This window comes from Mustelus asterias, unplaced genomic scaffold (assembly GCF_964213995.1).
Source record: "Mustelus asterias unplaced genomic scaffold, sMusAst1.hap1.1 HAP1_SCAFFOLD_50, whole genome shotgun sequence".
Taxonomy (NCBI): Eukaryota; Metazoa; Chordata; class Chondrichthyes; order Carcharhiniformes; family Triakidae; genus Mustelus; species Mustelus asterias.
The window spans coordinates 2021745-2045701 of NW_027590123.1; the positions used below are offsets into that span (position 1 = coordinate 2021745).

Here is a 23957-nt window from a genome sequence, read left to right on the forward strand (position 1 = left end):
ATCAGCAGTATTTCACCTTTACAGAAACATTTCCAAATGTTTTCAATGTTAGAATAATTCAGCTTTCAGAATTAATCACGCATTTGCCACGAATCATTAACTGCCGAGTATTTCCAACATTTCCTGATGGTACCGCCATGAATCAGCCTGTGAAAACGACAAAACGAATGTTCGGTGATAGAAAGCAAGGGAGGATGATTAAATGAAACAAGGACTGATGGATAAGGCAACATTTAGCTGGTGATGGTGGAGGCCGGGTGGTCAAGTCGTTCAGACTCAATCCTTTCACCACCAAGGCTCGGGATTGATGATAAACTGTCAACTAAACAGAACATTTTACTTAGCATGTAATCAGTTTCTGGAGGTGAAAGTATCTGAAAGCAAAGGAAGAGTATATCATTTGCTGCAGAAGGTAGAATGACTGTGTGACTGTCTGTAGCCATGATGTGGAGATGCCGGCGTTGGACTGGGGTGAACACAGTGAGAAGTCTCACAACACCAGGTTAAAGTCCAACAGGTTTATTTGGTAGCAAATATCATAAGCTTTCGGAGCGCTGCTGCTTCGTCAGGAACGCTCCTGACGAAGGAGCAGCGCTCCGAAAGCTTATGGCATTTGCTACCAAATAAACCTGTTGGACTTTAACCTGGTGTTGTTAGACTGCTTACTATGTCTGTTGCGACAGTGACCTGGAATGAAGCAATGGAGACAGTAATGATGATCCATGAGATACAAATCTCTGATATCACAGCAGAGCTGTGATCAGCTAGTGTTGTTCAGCAGGTTTCCCACAAGAAGCAATCGAAGAGGCAGGGGTTACGAATGATCTGTGAATGTGGTGAGCTACAGTGAAATTGATGGAGCAGAATGCATTATTATTCATTTTGACAGGAGGAAGCAGCAAGGGGAATGTAATGAAAAGTTGCCGGGGACAATTGACGGGATTGTGCAAGTGGGTTTATTTTGTTTCTCCAGGGAGCTCAAACTGGCACAATGATCACTCCTGTTTTCGATCAGGAGGTAATTTTAGCCCCTCCTCAATCATGTGCTGGTCGGCAGCTATAAAATCAACATTCCCTGACCGGGAATCGAACCCGGGCCGCGGCGGTGAAAGCGCCAAATCCTAACCACTAGACCACCAGGGAAGATGTAAGCAAACGTTTTAATCTGACCGATACATTGCAGCGTTTTTCAAATACTCGAGAAAGGTTTGTCGGGAAAAAAAAACCTCATGTTTCGATCGAACCCGAATGACCCCTTCAGTCAGCAGCAAATTACTGCAGATTCTGGAACTTGAAAGAAAAACTTAACATGCTCCAAAATCTCAACAGGCATGACGGCATCTCTGGAGAGAGAATAGAGCCAACATTTGAAATCTGTGTGGTCAGTCATCGAGGCTGAAGACAGGAAAAGAGTGCGAGATTGATACTTTAAGTGTGGGAGATGCGGGGGCGGGGGGCGGGGGGGGGGAGGGGGGCGGGCGGGTGAGGGTGGGAGCCGTGGGTAAGAGTTGACAAAGTTGTGATGGAAAAAAAATCAAAGGGAATGGAAAGGGTGGCGGTAAAAGCAAAATACTGCAGATGCTAGAATCTGAAACAAAAACAGACAATGCTGGGACATCTGAGCAGCAGCGGCACGGTAGCACAGTGGTTAGCACTGCTGCTTCACAGCTCCAGGGACCTGGGTTCGATTCCCGGCTTGGCTTTCTGTGTGATATTTGCGCATTCTGCTCGTGTCCACATGGGTTCGCTTCGGTTTCCTTCAACAATCCAAAGATGTGCGGGTTAGGTTGATTGACCCAGCTCAAGTTGCCCTTGGTATCCTGGGATGCGGAGGTTCGAGGGATTAGTGGGTAAATATGTAGGGATAGTGGGGGTAGAGCCTGGGTGGGATTGTGGTCGGTGTAGTTTCGGTGGGCTGAATGGCCTTCTTCTGCACTGTCGGGTTTTAAAGATTTCTATGGAGAGAGATGTTTTTGGAATCTAAGGGAATGAAGGGCCATCAGGATACGTTTGGAAATTGATGTTGATTCCTGGGATTCGTCATGATCTCCTCAAATTCCGGAGGAGACTCCATGGGACATGTGAGCCAATCCTACTCCATTAATTCCGTTCCCTGCAGCACCAGATCAGATAGGGATCACCTCTGTTAAAAGCGTTGGTGAGTGTTCTGAGGCATTGAATTCGAGGCAGCAGCATTTGTGGGGGAAAGTGATCAAATGCCGCAAATTACAGGTGTTCAGTTGATTTGCTTTACACGTCATGAATACTTTTTCTCGAACACGTTATTACGAAACTTTAATGCAGTAGGAAGTATCATTATTCATTTTGACAGGAAAAATCAGCAGAGACAATGTAATATCAATTGCTGTGGGCAAAAGATGGGCTTCTGGAGCCAGTGTGGTTGTTTCTCCAGTAAACCGGATCTGCTTGCCTTGAGGTCATCACCGTGTTTCTGTAGTTCGGTGGTTATCACAAGAGCTAGGTTAATTCTGAAAATATCTGGTTAGAACGAGGAATGATTGGACGTGTACATGATAGGATTTGAACTTCACTTAGAAAATTCAAGTCCATCACCTTAATTCCTGGGCAGGGAATACAGTCTCACTGTTTGTAATCCTGTTATTTATATCATGATGCAAAGATGCCGGCGTTGGACTGGAGTGGGTACAGTAAGAATTCTCACCAGGTTAAAGTCCAACAAGCTTATTTGGAATTGCGAGCTTTCAGGAGAACTGCTCCATCATCAGGTTGTTCAACTCGGCAATCAGAAATTCAGCCTGTGTGCGCTCTCGAAAGGAGCCACTTGCACACACGCTGCTTCACCCCAACAACGTTTTAAGTTGGTAATGTCCCTGCTCATTGTTCATGACGAAAACGACACCGCACGCACTCCTGCATTCTATCTGAGCTGTTAGACCAAAACTCAAATCCATTTTGGCAGCGGTGGGACTCGAACCCACGCCTCCGCAGAGACTGGAGCCTTAATCCAGCGCCTTAGACCGCTCGGCCACGCTACCACGTTGAAATGTATCGCGATCATGTTATTTAATGATAATGTTACTGAAATTCATTAAAAACAATGGAGTTTGGAAAGGCCATCAGGAAGCATGAGCCTGCTCCTTCTCTGAATCAGGTAAACCTGAACTGCGCAACAAACAGAAATCATCTCACGTCAGAAACACAATGAGCTGCAGTGAAGGGACGGCATCATTTAAACTGTCCTTAAGCTCGTCTCTTCCCAATTTCCTGCCAGAAATGACAAGGGAACCTCCTGTTGAATTTGCTCAGGGTCTGCACTTAAGGGCACGAGGCGAGATTATGTTTTATATCTTCATCCAGGCAATAACCCACATTTGTTTTCAGAGTTTGGATGGGAGCAATAAATCTTCAATTCCAGACCAGTAATCTAAAGAGCAGGGAAAGAGTCAAACTCTAACCACCAGACCAGCAGCTTGCAGCGTGTTTTAGAATTTAATTTATCCACGCTGCTTTTGTTACTTTAATTTTCACGCCACTTTCGCCACAAACAGCTTTCTCCTGCAAAATGGCGCCCTCTGTTTCAACGCCAGTGATGTGTTCAGCCAATGACAACATATAACAAACACTCCAGTGCAATTATCACTTTCGCTTCCGACGGTTCGAAACCGGACAGAAATATTTCCAAATGCTTTTCAATGCAGAGTGCGGGAAAAGTTTCATTATTCAGTGCCAATGTAAACGGTAAAATCTGACCAATTACCAGACAGATTTTACCTTGCAACAACGTCTCAATCGTTCGTACTATACACCCTATCACTGTCCTTCTCTTTCTGTGTTTGTTCTTGAACTGTTGCACATGTGAAATTTCCAGCTCTGATATAAACTTGCAAACCTCACTCGGCTGATTCTAGTAGATCTGCTTTCGATCAGAGAGTAAATCAGATCATTATTAATGGTTTGCTGAGAGAATATAGCGCTCTTTTCCAAAGCGGGAATTGAAACCAGACATCACAGGGAGAGTGTTGAACACAAGCCACTGGACTACCACGGAAACCGGCGAACTGTCTTTTTCAAACTGACTTCACACGTGTCCCTTTGCTCATTATTTTCCTCTCAGATCTTTTTCACTTGTGACACGTTTCTCCTTCAAAATGTCCTGTTTGGATGGAACATAATTGCCTCCTTCAGCTAATGACAACACGGATTGAATTCGCTGGGTCATGGAATTGACAGTGAGGTGAAATGCTCCCACAAAATGCTAAAGTTTAGAAGGATGAGGAGGGAATCTGACAGAGGTATATAAAATTCTAAATGGATTGATAAAGAAAAGGTCGACCAAAAGTTTCTTCTTATGGGGCAATCAAGGACAAGAGCTCACGTGTATAGTTTGAGAGCCCGTGGATTTTAAACTGAGATGGGGAGAAACTACTTCTCGTAAAGGGTGGTGAATTGGTGGAACTCGCTGCTCCATAGCGCGTTGGAATCTGAATTGTTGAATGATTTCAAGAAGGGATAGAAATATTTCTGATAAAGAAAAACACATTAAAGGGATATGGAGAACAGGTGGGGAGGTGGGTTTCAGATCAAGGAGAGATCAACCATGATCTGATTGAATGGCAGAGCAGGACCACAGGGCTGAATTTGCCGACATCTGCTCCCAATTCCTATGTTCCTATGTTTCTATGTGTAAGGTTCAATTTTCAAGCCCACCAACCTCATCACTACGGTTTTGTTGAAATATATGTACAGTACGCCCTCTGGTTCCCCTTCACCCACAACGCATGTGAGTCCTGCAAGTAAATTTGTAATCGTCTCATTCTGTGGTGTAATCATTCTGTCATTCTCTGTTTCCCTCAGTTATTTTCCCCTGGCTTCCACCATATCAGATGTTGTTATGTTTCCTCCCTGCTGGATTTCACTTCTTTTAAAATTCCTACATTTCTAAACATTCCCAATGTTAACGAAAGGTCATGGAGGTGAAAGTTTATCTTTTGTTTCCCTATGCACAGATGTTGTCTGACTTCCTGCGTTTTTCCAACATTATCACATTTCATTGCAAATTTCTGATCCGCTGTTAGATGGCAATGAAAATATATTTAGTTGACATGCTTTTTTCAATGCTGGCATTTTGCTCGATGGGTAAGATTCTCGCTTTGGGTGTTAAAATCCGCAGCTTGCGAGAGGTCCTTGGTTTAAATCCCGGACAAGCCAATGCTTTGTAATGGACATGTCGTGGATTTTGTTAGTTTATTTCCAGTGACATTGCGGAATTGATTCACATGGGACATGATTTGAGAACCTGAGATCGCACTGAAAGGCTTCCCATTGTCTCTGTCTACACTTCCCGCTGTCTCGGGAAAGCAGCCAGCGTAATTAAGGACCCCACGCACCGCGACATTCCCTCTTCCACCTTCTTCCATCCGGAAAAGATACAAAAAGTCTGAGGTCACGTACCAACCAACTCAAGAACAGCGTCTTCCCTGCTGCTGTCAGACTTTTAAATGGACTTACCTTGCATTAAGTTGATCTTTATCTACATCCTAGCTATGACTGTAACACTACATTCTGCACTCCCTCGTTTCCTGCTGTAAAAATTGTGTGTGTTGTCTGTATAGCGCGCAGAAACAATACTTTTCACTGTATGTTACTCCATGTGACAAGAAATCAAATCAAATTCTGTTCGCACAACGCACTCACAGAGGATCCAGACATTTTCAAAAGGAGACAATGCTTGCAGACATTCATTTAATCCTTATTCACCCATTCAGAGGACCCCATGCTTGTGGGTTCCGACAGTTGTTTTCTGTATATTGAGTTGCGGGTGATTGCTTCTCTCTCTTTCCCTGTCTGTCTCTTTTTGTCGCTGGAGACCTGTCTCTGACTCTTCCACTTTTCAGTCTCTCTGGATGTGCATCGAACACTGTTCCCTCTTTTGTTCTTTGCACCCTCTATTCTCTCGCTGTCTATGTTTAACCAACGTTCACTGGATTTAATCCTGTGATGAGGCGGTTGTGCGGGGAGGAGAGACTCAGTGGGATGATTTTGGGCTGAGAGGTGGTCAGATGGAAAAGTCTGAAAATGGGGCGATAGTTTGCCTCCGGGCATACTGAGACACTTTCCCCACCTGGTTTGAGTAGTTAGATCAAAAATATTAAGGCGAAAGATGTAAGAGGAGTTTGCAATGTTTGGAAGGAGATCCAGCTAAGAAGTGCAAGATGCGAATGAAGTTGTCGATCATTGAGAGGAATGCATTCTAACGTCAAAGATGCTGTCGGTTGATTAATCGCCAACTTTCTAATTGGAATAAGCTGAGATAGTAGATGGAAAAGCCATATTTGTCTCCATGCATTTGAGTATATGGAGTGCCAGTTCTGATATGTGTCCGTCTAGCTCAGGGTCGTGCATTTGAGTCCCACGTTGGGCTCTGTTTTTACTGGGTTAAGTTCCAGCAGTGTCGCCGCTCAAACTGAACCTTTCTCCATCCCGCTTTGTTTTAATGTTTATTTAGTAGTCACAAGGAAGGCTTACATGAATGAAGTGACTGTGAAATTCTCCTCGTCGCCGGACTCCAGCGCCTCTTCGGGTCAATGCACCTAACCAGCACATCTTTCCTATTGTGGGATGAAACACTCGCAGACACGGGGAGAACGTGCAATCCACACACACTGATAGTGACCCAAGCCGAGAATCGAACCCAGGTCACTGGCGCTGAGAGACAGCGGTGCTGAGCACTGTCCCACCATGCCGCTCTATGAATTTCACAATTACCGCTTTCATGAGTTAAAGCGATCTCTGCTTCCCTGGCAGTCGAAGAGTTTAGTGCTTAATTCAGCTCGAAGTTTTCTTCTCATTTTGCACGAGATTGGAACCAAGATCTGGGAGATTGTGTCAGTGGAAACAATAATCATCCCCATTACCATTCAGTCACTCCAACCTTACAACCTGTCACAAGGTCATAAAAAGAGTTCTTGCCCTCTTTTTGTCCTTCACTCTGTAGCTGCTTGTAAACCATTAAATCTCTAACTTCTTCCATTTTGGATATAACGTCAGCGACCCGAAACATTCACCCTGTTTCCCTCTCCAAAGACGACGTTTGACCTGCTGAGTGTTTCCAATATTTTCTGTTTTAAGATGGGATTTTCAGTAACTTCAGTGTTTCTTTTTCTAGTTCAATGTGGATTAGTTTTCTTGGACTGAATGTTCCCTGTTTAAATAGTTAAAGGGCTGAGGTATTAAAAAATAAGATACAAGAATGTGTCACCCTATTTGACATAAAATGAAACAAAATGAGGATCAATCATTCCAAAAGATGTTACTAATTCAAAATATATTTTGCAGGGGGTCCACCTCCGGGTGTCATTCGCTCACTCCTCTGTCCCAATTTAAACCAGAAGTCGGAGGGCAAGAGTCCAGATTGCTCAGCATTACACAAGGAAACGACAGCACTCTGACCGATGACACCAGACCTTGCTCCCAAAACACACACACACACATACATACATACACACACACACACACCCACACTTGCTCAATAATTGCCAGTCTCCATTCGAATGGTTGCTGTTGTGTGACACCAACTGATTCTTTCTTTCAGCAAATGATTTAAAGAGTAGCGAAAGATGAAAAAAAACATTGCTGATGTCGGCACCTATCGCCGGTGGCTCAGCATTGTGCAATGTAATGGAAGTTGAACTGGCTGACAAATTGTCCTCCCGATTCCTGCTTTATGAGGAACTGAAATAAAAGATCCATCGACAAATCAATCCTCAACAATGGCAAAGAAGAGCAAGGGTCCGCCTAAATTTAAACTCGGTTCGCTGGATTCAGAATGGTCACCATTAGACCAGAGGACCTACAACATAGCAGCCGGCTGTAAATGGTCACTCAAAGCATTTGACCCACGTGCTGTTGCTGCCACATTGAATGAAAAAAGTTCACATGCTTTGAGTAATCATTTGCATCAGGTGGCTCTGTTCCTGTTTCTGTGGTGTGATGGTGGGCACTCTGGACTCCGAATGCAGTAAGTGGAGTTCAGAACGCGGTGAAAGTTTGTTTTTATTTGCAAAAGACGATGATGAGTTTGCTGAAGCGCATTTCATTTTTAATTCTCAGAAAGTGGAAAACTAAACACTGAGGAAATTTCAGCAAATTCCACCGCAATCACACTGCAGACGATGCAGCGAATGACTCTCCTGGCGTCATTTCATCAGCTCCAGAGAACGATTGCTCAAGAACACAAAGGGCTGAGAAGCAGGGAAACCACAGTGGGCAAGGGGCCACCTACATCTGTCACTCATTCACTCATTTAGAACATAGAACATAGAACAGGCCCTTCGGCCCACGATGTTGTGCCGAGCTTTATCTGAAACCAAGATCAAGCTATCCCACTCCCTATCATCCTGGTGCGCTCCATGTGCCTTTCCAATAACCGCTTAAATGTTCCTAAAGTGTCTGACTCCACTATCACTGCCGGCAGTCCATTCCATACCCCAACCACTCTCTGCGTAAAGAACCTACCTCTGATATCCTTCCTATATCTCCCACCATGAACCCTATAGTTATGCCCCCTTGTAATAGCTCCATCCACCCGAGGAAATAGTCTTTGAACGTCACTCTATCTATCCCCTTCATTATTTTATAAACCTCTATTAAGTCTCCCCTCAGCCTCCTCCGCTCCAGAGAGAACAGCCCTAGCTCCCTCAACCTTTCCTCATAAGACCTACCCTCCAAACCAGGCAGCATCCTCGTAAATCTCCTCTGCACTCTTTCCAGCGCTTCCACATCCTTCTTATAGTGAGGTGACCAGAACTGCACACAATATTCCAAATGTGGTCTCACCAAGGTCCTGTGCAGTTGCAGCATTGCCCCATGGCTCTTAAACTCCAACCCCCTGTTAATAAAAGCTAACACACGATAGGCCTTCTTCACAGCTCTATCCACGTGAGTGGCAACCTTTAGAGATCTGTGGATATGGACCCCAAGATCTCTCTGTTCCTCCACAGTCTTCAGAACCCTACCTTTGACCCTGTAATCCACATTTAAATTTGTCCTACCAAAATGAATCACCTCACATTTATCAGGGTTAAACTCCATCTGCCATTTTCCAGCCCAGCTTTGCATCCAATCTATGTCTCTTTGCAGCCTGCAACAGCCCTCCACCTCATCCACTACTCCACCAATCTTGGTGTCATCAGCAAATTTACTGATCCACCCTTCAGCCCCCTCCTCGAGGCCATTAATAAAAATCACAAAGAGCAGAGGACCAAGCACTGATCCCTTTGGCACTCCGCTAGCAACCTGCCTCCAGTCCGAAATTTTTCCATCCACCACCACCCTCTGTCTTCGATCAGATAGCCAGTTAGCAATTTAAACCAGAATTCGGAGGCGAGAGGCCAGAGTGAGAACCATTACACCATGGAATCGACAGCAGTCTGACCGAAGACAGTAGACTTTTCTCCCAAAACACACAGACGCACCGACTCTCTTTCTCTCTCTCACGCACTCACACGCACAAACGCACACAGCCACACTTGCACAGTAATTGCCAGACTCTAATCGAATTGTTATTGTGTGACACCAACTGCTTCTATCTTTCAACAGAGGAGCTAAAGAGTCGCGAGAAGATGAAAAGCACTGAAGTTGCAAGCATCTGGCGCCAGTGGTTCAGTAATGTGCATTGCAACAGCAGCTGAACAGGCTGCCAAATTGTCCTCTCGATTCTGACTTGGTCAGAAAATTAAACGCCCTTCAGCATATCCATCATCGGCAAATTAAAGCAAGGTTCCGCCGAGATTTGAACTCGGATCGCTGGATTCAGAGCCCAGAGTGCTCACCATTACACCACGGAACCCAGCATATGGGGAAAGTCTGAAAATGGTCGCTCAGTACCAGTGCCAATTTGAACAGCAGGGTGAAATATCAGTCCCATTGCACAATTCCGTCAACCACCCACAGCAATTCATATTTACATTACCCCTCCTGACTCCGCTTGCAAAAATGAGTAAGCTACCTTCAACTGCATTATATTTCACTGCAGTTCACCACGTCTAAAGAGTAATGTTAGCATCGAACTTTTATAAACCTGTTGTGTTAAAAATGCTGAACAACATCAGCTTATCACAGCTCTGCTTTCGTCACACTGGAAACCAGTGTGAAAATATGAACAATTTAATGTCTTAACAGACAGGAAGGAGTGTATGAATGTCGAGAATTGGCACTGTGCACATTCCTGTCATAAGTATTTGGGAGAATCAGGAAGATGAGATCCTGGTGATCCAGTGGTTAGGGTTCAGCCGTTTCAGGGTCGCAGACTGGCTTCGATATATTAAGATTTAAATGGTTTGATAAAGAAACCTGCAATACTTTCTGCTCGAAAGCAGCTCTGCCAGAAACAGTGGAGTGAGATTTGTGTTTTTGCTTCCGAGTTGGAAATGTCATATGGGCAACAGGTCAGGTCGAGAACAAATACTGATAGTGAAAGGCAGTGATAGCCTGCAAAGCACTGACGATGGAGATGTTGATACAAGGTAAAATCTGGGTGGTAATGGGTCAGATTTAACCGTTTGCATTAAGACAAATATCACTCATTTCTGGGTAAAAATATCGTGCTGAATGACAAGAAACTTCTCACTGAATTAAGAAGTAATCTATTTGACTTAGACAGATCCCAAGCAGTCTTCATTCAGAAAGCAGTAACTGTGAGATTAACAACGTGGGATAGAGAAAGACTCAGTTTGATTGGTGACGCTGCCGGAGGAATGGATGGCTGGAGTTCACCCAGAAAAGCAGCAAAGTTTAAAAATAATGAGTACCAGACAATGTTGCCCTTGTCCATTATTCCTTGGGTCAGTGAATCCATCCTGTTATGCTCTCCATCACAGACCTTCCATTCTAACCTCTTCGCTGAGTGATTGCCGTCTTAAATGTCGCAAAAACTCAACAGCTCAATTAATGTTTCGTGACAAACGAGAACAATTCTGAAATCTGAATCATTTTGAAATAAAACTATTCTAAAATGTTTCTACCCGGTCTTGAAGCGGAAACTTTCGCGTGTGAGGCGGACATGACAACTACTACACTACAGAGACAGAGAAATGCATGCTTTTGAAGCAGTTCCAGTTTACTGGTGGAGCAACTGAACTCGTCCGACAAACCCATGTGCTGTTCATTTTCCATTCTGTCTGCTGGTTCCTCGAAGTAAAATGAATGATGATGTATGCCACTAAATTCAATTTTAGTGATCACATTATGCGCAATTGTGTTTGTAACGTTTAAAGTAACTGTAGTGAAAATCTGACACTGGGAGAATTTGATCCCACTCCTCCATAAATGTCACATTCCTAAATTTAGTGCCTTAAACTTCCCATCAACCGCACCAGCAGAAGTCATTGCTATCAGAGCTGGTATGGGCAGTGAACAGAATCAATGGAATGGGATTGGATCACATGTCCCATTGAGTCTCCTCCGCCATTTAAAATCAGGGCAAATCCCCAGCTCAACAATCGCCTCATTTCAGGAATCAATTCAATGAAACTTTGCTCCATCCAAACAGCGAGAGAATAGAAGGAACAAAAACAAAAGAGAGGAAATGATAGTAAGACTGAGGGAAGGACTGAGGAAGATCTACAGCGAGAAAGAAAAAATGGAGCCAGAGTGGGGTCGAAACTGAACGGAACAGATAGACTTCTCTGTTCCGTATGATCTCCAGAAAAAAAGCCTTGAAGTCATTGGAAAGAGCAAATGTTATGGCCCTGGAAAATATTCTGGCAGTGGTGCTGAAGAATTGTGCTTCAGAATTGCCGCAACCTTAGCGAAGCTGTTCCTCAGCAACAACACTGGCATCAAACCACAAATGCTACTTTTGCCCATGATTGCCCGGTATACAAAAATCAGGTCAAATCCAACGCCACCAATTACCACCAGTCTACACTTGATCATCAGTAATTGGTTGGAACAGGCAATAAAGAATGTTATGAAAAGGCACTCCAATGCAAACTGGAGGAACATTGCCCCATCTCCCGGTTCGGCAATTACTGCGTTCGGGACTTAACATTGAGTTCAACAACTTCAGAGCATCTCCTCTCCTCCATCTTCATCCAATTTCCATTTATTGTGCTTTATTTTATTTTATCTCATTTATTTATTTATTATTTCATACCATTTATATATTGTTTTAATTTCCATTTTCTCATTGTTTATTTAAAATCTCACTTTCCATCTTGTTGCCCCCTCTTCCTCCACCCCACTCGGGCCATCTCTTACATTTCCTTTGTCCTGCCATTTCCACATTCTGACCTCTTAACGGGCAGTCAGCAGCATCCTTCTTAGCCATGACGACCACCATTTAATTTGCCTTTGTTCCTGTATTTATATGTGACAGCTTTGTTACCCACCCCACACCCATGTCCCTCACTGTTACAGTATAAATCTCGTCCAAATTTCCTTGTCTTCAGCTCTGACGAAGGGTCATCCAGGCTTTGAACGTTAGCTCCATTCTCTCTTCACAGAGGCATTTAGACCGGTTGAGATTTTCCAGCATCTTCTGTTCTTGTTTCAGATTCCAGCATCCGCAGTAAATTTGTTTATATCAAGATATTTGTGAAAAAAATCGGAGGTTTTTTTCCAAAACAGGAAGTAGGCCCAGCAGCAGCCGGGGAAGGTTTGGAGGGTTTAAAAGTAGGCTGCACCTTTGAGCGGGCAGCGTCGTTAGCGGGCAGCAGAGTGAGCAGGGGGCAGAATGAGAGCTGAAGGGCTTTGGCTCAAAACGGCTTCGGCGAGAAGAGGCAGAGGCGAGAGTAGTTTTTTTTTCTTTTTCAGAAAGTTTATTCCTGTATTTTCTCAGAGGAAAAAAAAATGCCAGGCAAGATGTTGGAATGCTCCTCTTGCAGGATGTGGGAGATCAGGGAGACCTCAGGTATCCCTGACGACAGCACCTGCAAAAGATGCATTCAGCTGCAGCTGCTAGCAAAGCGTGTTAGGGAATTGGAGAAGGAGCTTGATTAGTGCTTTGGATCAGGAATTGGCTAGCTGTAATAAAACAAAGGTTGGTGGTTGATGGGAAATATTCATCCTGGAGTTCAGTTAATAGTGGTGTACCGCAAGGATCTATTTTGGGGCCACTGCTGTTTGTCATTTTTATTAATGACCAGGATGAGGGCGTGGAAGGATGGATTAGTAAATTTGTGGATGACACTAATGTCAGTGGAGTTGTAGACAGTGCGGAGGGAAGTGGCAGGTTACAGAGGGACATAGATAAGCTGCAGAGCTGGGCTGAGAGGTGGCAAATGGAGTTTAATGTGGAAAAGTGTGAGGTGATTCACTTTGGAAGGAGTAATAGGAATACAGAGTACTGGGTTAATGGTAAGATACTTGGTAGTGTGGATGAACAGAGGGATCTGGGTGTCCATGTGCATAGATCCCTGAAAGTTGGCACCCAGGTTGATAGGGTTGTTAAGAAGGCGTACGGTGGGTTAGCTTTTATTGGTAGAGGGATTGAGTTTCGGAGCCAGGAGGTCATGCTGCAACTGTACAAAACTCTGTTGCGGCCGCATTTGGAGTATTGCGTACAGTTCTGGTCGCCGTATTATAGGAAAGATGTGGAAGTGTTGGAAAAGGAGCAGAGGAGATTTGCAAGGATGTTGCCTGGTATGGTGTGAAAATCGTATGAGGAAAGGCTGAGGGGCTTGAGGTTGTTTTCGTTAGAGAGAAGAAGGTTAAGAGGTGACTTAATAGAGGCATACAAGATGATCAGAGGATTAGAAAGGGTGGATAGTGAGAGCCTTTTTCCTCGGATGGTGTTGGCTAGCACGAGGGGACATAGCTTTAAATTGAGGGGTGAGAGATATAGGACAGATGTTAGAGGTAGGTTCTTTACTCAGAGAGTGATGAGGGCGTGGAGTGCCCTGCCTGCAGCAGTAGTGGACTCGTCAACATTAAGAGTATTCAAATAGTTATTGGATAAACATATGGATGATAATGGGATAGTGTAGATTAGCGGGGCTTTAGATTGGTACCACTGGTCGGCGCAACATCGAGGGCTGGAGGGCCTGTACTGCGCTGTAATGTTCTATGTTCTTGTTCTACCTCCATCTAATTCGGGAGAATGAGAAGTATATAGACAGTAGCTTTCGGGCGATAGTTACACCTAAGCAGCAGAGCACAGGAAATTGGGTTACTGTAAGGAGAGGAAATGGCAGTGTGAAAGGACAGGCAGAGCAGGGTTCACCTGTGGCCATACCCCTCCACAACAGGTATACTGAATTGGATACTGTTGTGGGAGATGCTTTACCTGGGACAAGCTGCAACAGCCGGAACTCTGATACTGAGTCTAGTACTACAGCGCAAAAGGGTGGTATGAAGAAGAGGAGAGCAGTAGTGATAGGAGACTCAATGGTCAGAGGTACGGACAGGAGGTTCTGTGGTCGGGACATGGTTTGTTGCCTCCCAGGTGCCAAGGACAGCGATGTCTCTGATCGCGTGCACAGCATTCTAAAGTGGGAAGGTGATCAGCCAGATGTCGTGGTACACATCGGTGCCAATGACGTGGGAAGGAAGAGTGAGGAGGTCCTAAAGAGTGAGTACAAAGAGCTTGGAAGGATGTTAAAAAGCAGGACCCCGAGGGTAGTAATCTCAGGATTGCTACCTGAGCCACATGCCAGTGAGGGCAGGAGTAGGATGCTTGGGCGGATGAACACATGGCTGAGGAACTGGTGCAGGGAGCAGGGTTTCCAATTCTTGGATCATTGGGACCTCTTCTGGGGCAGGTGGGACCTGTACAAGAGAGACGGGTTACACCTAAACTACAAGGGGACCAATATACTTGCAGGGAGATTTGTTAGTGTTATTGGGGAGCGTTGAAACTAGATTTGCAGGGGGATGGGAACCAGAGTGCCAGAGCAGATAGTGGAGCAGGGGTAAAAAGACAGGTTAGTTCAAGCAAAATCACAAATGGAAGGGTAGAGTGTGGTGGAAATAATCTTTTGATGTGTGTCTATTTCAATGCCAGGAGTATTGTGCGGAAGGCAGATGAGCTGAAGGTGTGGATAGACACATGGAAATATGACATTGTAGCCATTAGTGAAACTTGGCTACAGGAGGGGCAGGACTTGGCTACAGGAGGGGCAGCTCAATGTTCTAGGGTTCAAATGTTTCAGGCGGGATAGAAGCAGAGGGATAAAAGGTGGGGGGGGGGAGGTGGTGGGCGGGGGGTGGCATTGTTGGTCAGGGAAAATGTTACAGCGGTACTCAGGCAGGATAGATTAGGGAGCTTGTCCTCAGAGGCCCTGTGGGTGGAGCTGAGAAACAAGAAAGGTATGACCACATTAATGGGGTTGTATTATAGACCACCCAATTGTCAGCGAGAATTGGAGGAGCAAATCAGCGGAGAGATAGCTGACAACTGCAAGAAATACAAAGTTGTGATAGTAGGGGATTTTAATTTTCCACATATAGATTGGGACTCGCATACTGTTAAAGGTTTAGATGGGGTAGAGTTTGTAAAATGTGTTCAGGAGAATTTTCTACATCAGTATATAGAGGTGCCAACTCGAGAGGATGCGATATTGGATCTCCTATTGGGAAATGAGTTAGGGCAGGTGATGGATGTGAGTGTGAGGGAACACTTCGGATCCAGTGACCATAATGCCATTAGTTTCAACCTGATCATGTCTAAGGATAGATCTGGCCCTCGGGTTGAAGTTCTGAACTGGAAAAAGGCGCAATTTGATGAAATGAGAAGGGATCTGGGAAGTGTGGATTGGCACAGGCTGTTCTCTGGTAAGGGTGTAAATGGAAAGTGGGAGGCCTTCAAAGGAGAAATTTTGAGAGTGCAGAGTTTTTATGTTCCTGTCAGGATTAAAGGCAAAGTTAATAGGAATAAGGAACCTTGGTTCTCGAGGGAGATTGAAATACTGATTAAGAGGAAGAGAGAGTTGTATGAAATGTACAAGCAGCAAGGAACAGATCAGATGCTCGAGGAGGATAAAAAGTGCAAGAAGCTACTTAAGAGGGAAATCAGGAGAGCTAAAAGAAGACATGAGGTTGCTTTGGCAGACAGAGAGAAGGAAAATTCAAAGAGCTTCTATATGTATGTTAGGAGCAAAAGGATAGTGGGGGATAAAATTGGTCCTCTTGAAGACCAGAGTGGTAGACTGTGTATGGAACCAAAGGAGATGGGGGAGATACTAAATGGTTTTTTTGCATCCGTATTTAGTGAGGAAACGGGCATGGAGTCTACGGAAATAGGGCAAACTGGTAGGGAGGCCATGGAACCTTTACAGATTAAAGGGGAGGAGGTGCTCGCTGTCTTGAGGCAAATCAGAGTGGATAAATCCCCAGGACCGGACAGGGTATTCCCACGGACCTTGAGGGAAGCTAGTGTTGAATTTGCAGGAGCCCTGGCAGACATATTTAAAATGTCAGTATTCACGGGGGAGGTGCCGGATGATTGGAGGGTGGCTCATGTTTTTCCGTTGTTTAAAAAAGTTTCACAAAAGAGATCCGGGAAATTATAGGCCAGTACTTTTGACGTCGGTGGTGGGCAAGTTATTGGAAGGTGTGATAAAGGATAGGATCTACAAATATTTGGATAGACAGGGACTTATTAGGGAGAGTCAACATGGCTTTGTGCGTGGTAGGTCATGTTTGACCAATCTATTAGAGTTTTTTGAGGAGGTTACCAGGAAAGTGGATGAAGGGAAGGCCGTGGATTTTGTCTACCTGGATTTCAGCAAGGCCTTTGACAAGGTCCCTCATGGGAGGTTAGTTAGGAAGGTTCAGTCGCTAGGTAGACATGGGGAGGTAGTAAATTGGATTAGACACTGGCTCAATGGAAGAAACCAGAGAGTGGTTGTGATGGATTGCTTCTCTGAGGCCTGTGACTAGTGGTGTGCCGCAGGGATCGGTGTTGGGTCCATTGTTGTTTGTCATCTATATCAATGATCTGGATGATAATGTGGTAAATTGGATGAGCAAGTTTGCTGATGATACAAAGATTGGAGGTGTAGTGGACAGTGAGGAATGTTTTCAAAGCTTGCAGAGAGATTTGGACCAACGAGAACAATGGGCTGAAAAATGGCAAATGGAATTTAACGCAGACAAGTGTGAGATATTGCACATTGGAAGGAGAAACCAAAGTAGAACGTGCACGGTAAATGGTAGGACTCTGAAGAGTGCAGTTGAACAGAAGGATCTGGGAATACAGGTACAGAATTCCCTAAAAGTGACGTCACAGGTGGATAGGGTCGTAAAGAGTTCCTTTGGTACATTGGCCTTTATAAATCGGAGTATCGAGTATAAATGTTGGAGTAAGGTTATATAAGGCATTGGTGAGGCCGAATTTGGAGTATTGTGTACAGTTTTGGTCACCTAGTTACAGGAAGGATGTAAATAAGGTTGAAAGAGTGCAGAGAATGTTCAGAAGGATGTTGCCCGGACTTGAGAAGCTGAGTTACAGAGAGAGATTGAATAGGTTGGGACTTAATTCCCTGGAGCGTCGAAGATTGAGGGGAGATTTGATAGAGGTGTATCAGATTTTGATGGGTATAGATAGAGTGAATGCAAGCAGGCTTTTTCCGTTGAGGCTAGGGGAGAAAAAAACCAGAGGGCATGGGTTAAGGGTCAAAGGAGAAAAGTTTAAAGGCAATATTAGGGGGGGCTTCTTCACGCAGAGAGTGGTGGGAGTGTGTAATGAGCTACCGGATAAAGTGGTAAATGCTTTTAACATTTAAGAAAAACTTGGACGGGTTCATGAATGAGAGGGGTGTGGAGGGATATGGTCCAAGTGCAGGTCAGTGGGACTAGGCAAAAATGGTTCGGCACAGACAAGAAGGCCCAAAACGCCTGTTTCTGAGCTGTAATTTTCTATGGTTCTGTGGTTCTATTTGCCTGCCGTTTGTATTTAAGATTTTGCGTTTGTGTACGTGTGCATGAGCATCTCGTGGTCTGCATTAATCTTTGGTCCTGAGTTAATATGTGTGTATGAGGGTTAATGAACGTGTTCGTTTGCCTGTGTTTGTTGATTTGTGTAGTTGTGTGTCTGCGTCTGTGTATATTTTATTCTCCTGTCATTGTGGATGAATTACTATGATTGTGTGAAGTCTATGTAGATTTATTAATGCCACTCTTAACGTGTGCACGTGTTCATGCCTATTTCAATGTGTTAGTTTCTGTCACGCGAGTAATGTTTCCTTCCCTTTCTGTGTGTGTCAGTTCCTCCGTGTGTTTGTGTGCATGTCTGTTAACATGTTAGTGTATGTATATCAGTGTTGATAGTTATTTATAACGATGTGTTAATGTATGCTTGTGTTTCCATGTGTAGTAATTTGTGCTGTGGTGTTCTGTTCTGTATGAGCATGTTAATGTTTGCGTCCACATGTTTCCGTGAAAAGGTTTTGCTGTCTGTTCATTTATATGCAGCCTGTTAATGTGTTTATATGTATTTCCCTGTCTGTGTGTTAATGTGTATAACATTGTGTGTCTCTATATCTATATTCCTGTGAGAGTGAACGTGTGATAATATGTATTTGTTTGAGTGTATGTGTGTGTTTGTGTATGTGTGTGGATTTGCATGCGTGTATATCTGTCTGTATTGTGTGCATGCATGTATGTGCTTGCGTTTGGGTCTGTGTACCTAGTCAGGTATGTTTAGGTATGTGTGTACTTGTGTGCTTGCATGTGTATATTTGTGTGTTTGTACATATTTGATAATTTGTGTGCATGCTTTTGCTTTTGTGCCTGTATGTCTATGTGTGCATGTGGTGCCTGGGTGTATGCACGTGTGTGTGTGTCTGTGAGACAGAGAGAGAGAGAGAGATAGATAGATAGAGAGACAGAGAGAGAGACAGAGAGAGAGAATGAATGTGTGTGTGTGTGTGCCTCTGTATATTTGTGTATGGCTGTATTTCTGCCTGTGTCTGTTTGGGTATGCGTGTTTTTTTGTTTGTGTACGTGTTGTCCATGAGTGTATTTGTGTGAGCGTGCCTGTTTGCGTTCGTTTGTGCATATATTGTGTGTACTTATGGTCCGTGAATGTGTATTAGTATGTATGCATGTATCTGTGCTTTTCTGTGTATGTCTTTGTGTGTGTTGTGTATTTGTGTGATTCTGTGTCTGTATTTGAATGTGCCTGCCCATATTTTTCCATATGTATGTGTGTGGGGGTATGTGTATGCTTTTGTGTGTGTGTATTTACATGCGTCTTTCTGTATTTGTGTGCATATGTATGAGTATGTGTATTTGTGCGTGTATTTGTGCAATTGTGCCGATGTGTGTGTGTGTGAGTGTGTGTATGTGTACGCCTATATGTGTATTTATAATTCTGACAGTTTTGTGCAGTATTGTCAGTGTGTGTATTTGTTTAACTGTTGCTCCAAGTTTCACCGGCAATCATGAACTGAACATGATCCAGTCAATACGAATAATGGAGCATATTTTCAGTGTTTGCTGTATAAATTTATTTTATGTGAGTGGCACGGTGATATCAGGAGAGCGAATGACATCATTCATTGATGTATGTCAGAAACATCAGGGACAGAACAGTGAAAACCGGGGAGGATTATATTATTTGTTTAAATTTGCATTATGGAAAATCAATGCCAGGACATGATTAACAGGAACGAGTGCTGAAACATTTTAAAATTATGTTGCATAAGTATATGTGTGTTACACTGATTAAGATAATGATACTTCAAACTCTGCAGCAAGTAAACCGGAAGCTAATTTGTACTGTTGGCAACTGGGTCCTGATCGTCAAGATTCTTTCTCTTCCAAACACGCTACTTGGGGACAGGGAGGAGAGTGAGTTCATAATTTCCCTCTCTCTACGCGGTGAAGCAATGTACCTGACCACTTCTAACCACTGAGGAGATGGACTTACAGTGGATTAAATAATGACATTCCTCCTCTTTTCATTGAGGAAGTGGTGGTATATGGGTTAGCTACTGCTCTCCCCTCTCTTTGTTGGGTGAGTAGGAATCCAGTATGTTAACAATTTCCCTTTCCCTGTCTCTGATGGGGGGATTGTTGCTCCATGTCTCTGTGTGACCCTCACTCCAGTTCCCAGTGGGTGTGGTGCAGCAGCTTAAAGCTGACATCAATATTAAAAACATGGACAATGAGAGAAGCAGGAACACCGAGATATAAATGTTGTGTTTGTTTGTCAGAAATGTTGAAATTGTCAGATTTCTCCTCAGTGGGAGGAAAGTCGGTGAAGATATTTTGCTGAATCCAGTAATGAATGTGCTCTAACCTGTCTCTAACCCAGGGTGTATCTGAGCAGGGTACACTGGTTCAACAAGGCTTGGGCCCGAGACGTGAAAATATCTGACTCAAACCAAAGATATATAATGGAAGTGAAACTGAAAAACAATCAATTAAGCGATTGGCCATTTCATTTTTCGTTAGAGGAAAAAGATTTTATTATTTTATTGAAGTTTTTAATGTAACCGAGTGATTCTCATTGACATGAATTAACGGTGTCTATCGGTGCAAGGGAAATGTTCACAAAACTGGGTTTACCGCTGGATTTGTCAACTGTTCTGTTGATGATCTTCAAGGACATCGCTTCATGTCCCACCACACAGGAGTAAGAAGCGCCGCTGGACCATTCCTCTGCTGCAATGGATAACAGGCTGTACATGAAGAAGGAGCTATTGCCGTTCTCCGCGACCACCTCGGTGTTCCTGTAGTTCCCGGGATTCACCAGCTTGTCGTTGACGGTCCACTTGACGAAGATCTCTCGGGGGGGAGAAACCTCTCACTAAGCAGCTGAGGGAGACGAATCTCTGAGCGGAGACTTATTCTGCCGAGGGCAGGAGGACAGCGACAACGGTTCCCGTGGATGTGGATCTGCAGGAAATGTACAATAAATGTCAATAAACTGGAGAATTCCTGATACAATTAAACTGCTGGCGAGACATCAGAAAAATGTACTTCGCTTTCGATTTTAAATGTTTCCATTTTGACTTCCAGCTTGGAGGAGAGGGGTACATAATCGTTTTCTCAAATAACTTAGGGTGTTGGCCTGGAACTTTTCAGGAAGTTTACAGCACAGAATCAGGCTATTCGGTTCTTATGGGTTTTATGCTGCACACCAGGCTGCTCCCTCCTTATTCGATCTAAACCCAATATCATTGCCTTAATTCATTTTTTATTCATCAACACATCAAATTTTCCCCGTAAAAATATCTACAGACCCAGAGACTTTAGTTCGTAGAGTTACCACTCAGAGGAGTCCATTAATGCACTTAATACTAAATATTGACCATTACACTGACATTAGAAATAGACACACTACTGCATTTATTGATTCAATCTCTCAGCTCACCTGTTTCCTTGTGGGTGGATTTTCGTAAAGGAGTCGGCAGATCCTGATGGCTCACCACGCAGTCAAACACAGCCGCACTCAGCCAGGCTTGTGTCGAGATGTTCAAGTTGCTGACCACGCTGTCAGGATCCTCTCCAGCCTTTTCGGCAATCTCTGATTTCAAATAATTCCTGTCTCGGATCCAGGACACATTGACTCCATAAGGAGCATTAGAAATGATGCAGGTTAAGGTCACGGTCGCCTCCGGTAAGACCTGTTCTATTGGTGGTGGCTGTATCGTCACTGTGGAATCATGGCACTGGGAAGGATCTGTGTATGAAAAATGAAAATCAACCCAAGTTCCCTCTTCAGAAGCAGGACAGCAGTATTCACCCTAAAGGAGAAAAGGTCGCCCTGGAGATATCAACTTGTAACTATCGCCTTTAGACTTCTATAGACGATGGCAAACCAGCTTGCCCTGTAAAATTATTCTCTTTATTAAAATATTTTAGCAGAGGTATCATTCTCATGAATCAGCATTGATTCGTGAGATTCATGAATCAGCATTCCCACACAAATATACCATTCCCGAACTCAGGAACACAGTACTTGACATTGATTTATAAATAGGATGAATGCACTTTCCAACATTTTACCCCGACGCTGTGAACTGTGAAACAGTCCAACACCTACTGTCTCTCCAAGACTTACCAGCTGTCTCAGGAAAAAGCTGACATCAAGACCAGCTCGCTCACTATGTTACTTCAAAATAGAAAAAAACCCCACTCTTTCAAGGGAGGCAGGGGTATTGTCAATAGACTTGTAATCCAGAGACCTCGGACAATACTCTAATTGCAGAGACACAGATTCGAATCTCACTACTGCAAATGGCGAAATTTGAATTTGATAAATGTCAAATGATCATCATGAAGCCATTGTTGTAAAAGTCCACCTGGTTCACGAATGCCGTTTAGAAAAGTAAATCTGCTGTCTTTATCTGGCCTGGCATGCATGTGACTCCAAATCCACAGCAATGTGTTTGACACTTTTAAGTGCCCTCAGGAATGGGAAATAAATGCACATCTCATGAAGGAATAACAAAAATTGCTGTTGTGATGAAATTCTGAATGGGGCACTGTCCTAATGCAGCAAACCACATGACAATAACTTAGAAGTTGTTCCATGCTTTGTACTAATTTGAATAGATCCCTTATTCCGAATAACATCGGAATGATTTATTTTTTTCTTCGGTTTGAGTCTCTTACCCAGAGATCCGCTGATGTTCTGACTCTGGGTGAATCCTTGATGAGTGACCTGGCAGGTATAGACCGCTTTGCTGAACCACTCCCGAGCTGAGACTGTCAGCTAACTGCGAGCCGAGAACATAGAACATAGAACATAGAAAGCCACAGCACAGAAGTTCCCATTCACTTGACAGGCGGGAGAGGTGACAATTCCAGATTCCATGGGTTGTCCATTCTTCAGCCACTTCACCGTCATTGACTTTGGCTGGAAATCGATGATTGAACAGACGATGTTTGCAAATTTCCTGCTTGTGATTTCGTCACTGGAACTCACGGTGAGGATAACGGTTGGGGAGATGTCGCCTTCAACAAACAGACGTTTAGACGTTACTTGAAGATTCAAGTGACAACAATTAAAATTAATTCTTTTATTTTGGCACCAGAGCGGCCGATTTGAGAATTCTATCCATGGTTTGGTTGAATTTGTAGGGAAATGGCGAATGGAATTCAACCGTCAAAAGTGCCACGCAATGCATTTGGGGAGGGCAAACAAGGCAAGGGAATAGTCAATAAAATGGAAGATTGAGAGGGATTGAGGAAATGCAAGATCATGGAGTGCATCTCCACATGTCCTTGTAGATGGTAGGGCAGCTGGACAAGTTGATCAAGAAAGCATATGGGATTAGTTCCTCTATTATGTGAGGTATTGAATACAAAAACAATGATGTAATGATGGAGCTGTATAAAACGCTAGTTAGGCCACGTTTGGCGTTTGCTGGACAGTTCTGGTCACCACGTTGCAGGAATGACGTAATGACTCTGGAGAGAGACGAGGTTTACAAGAATATTGCCAGGGCCTGAACATAGCAACCATGAGGCGAGATTGGATAGGCAGGGGCTATTCTCCTTAGAAAAAGGAGGCTGGGGCGTGACTCAATTGTGGTTCACAAAATTATAAAAGACAGAGGCAGAAATAATTCATTCCCCAAGTGGAGGGCTCAAATACCAGGGAGCATGGTCATTTAAAAGGCATCTGGGTCTGCATCTCAATTGCTTTAACCTGCAAGGCTCCGGCGCAAGGGCTGGAGAATGGGCTTAAAATGCGTGGATGGTTTATTTGCTCTCCCTTTTGTCCAGCACAACATGATGGGCTAAGTGGCCTCATTTTGCACAGTAACATTCCTGTTGTTCTTTGATTCTGAGCAACTTAACGGTCAATAGACCCTTTTCTGGATTTTGCATAATTCAATTTGTTCAGAGTGCGACCAATCAGTTATAACAAAGGTCTTGTACAGTTCAATCAGAGCGTCCCAGTCTTGCCCGGGTTCCACAACACTTACATTGCATTCCAACGCTCTTGACTGAGCCTCTGTGTCGAACCTCACACTTAATTTTGGGGCAATCTCCCTCTGAGTCGGTGACGGTTAACTCGC

At 44.0% G+C, this 23957-nt stretch overlaps 3 non-coding genes across 3 annotated transcripts; all 3 read right to left on the reverse strand.

Annotated features, from left to right (window-relative positions):
- Positions 1–1071: 1071 nt before the first annotated feature.
- trnae-uuc (transfer RNA glutamic acid (anticodon UUC)) lies at positions 1072–1143 on the reverse strand. The gene has a single exon. It is a non-coding gene; the product is annotated as a tRNA-Glu (tRNA).
- A 1792-nt stretch (positions 1144–2935) lies between these two features.
- Positions 2936–3017, reverse strand: trnal-aag (transfer RNA leucine (anticodon AAG)). Its single transcript has one exon. It is a non-coding gene; the product is annotated as a tRNA-Leu (tRNA).
- Positions 3018–9757: 6740 nt separating this feature from the next.
- Positions 9758–9829, reverse strand: trnaq-cug (transfer RNA glutamine (anticodon CUG)). Its single transcript has one exon. It is a non-coding gene; the product is annotated as a tRNA-Gln (tRNA).
- Positions 9830–23957: the final 14128 nt, after the last annotated feature.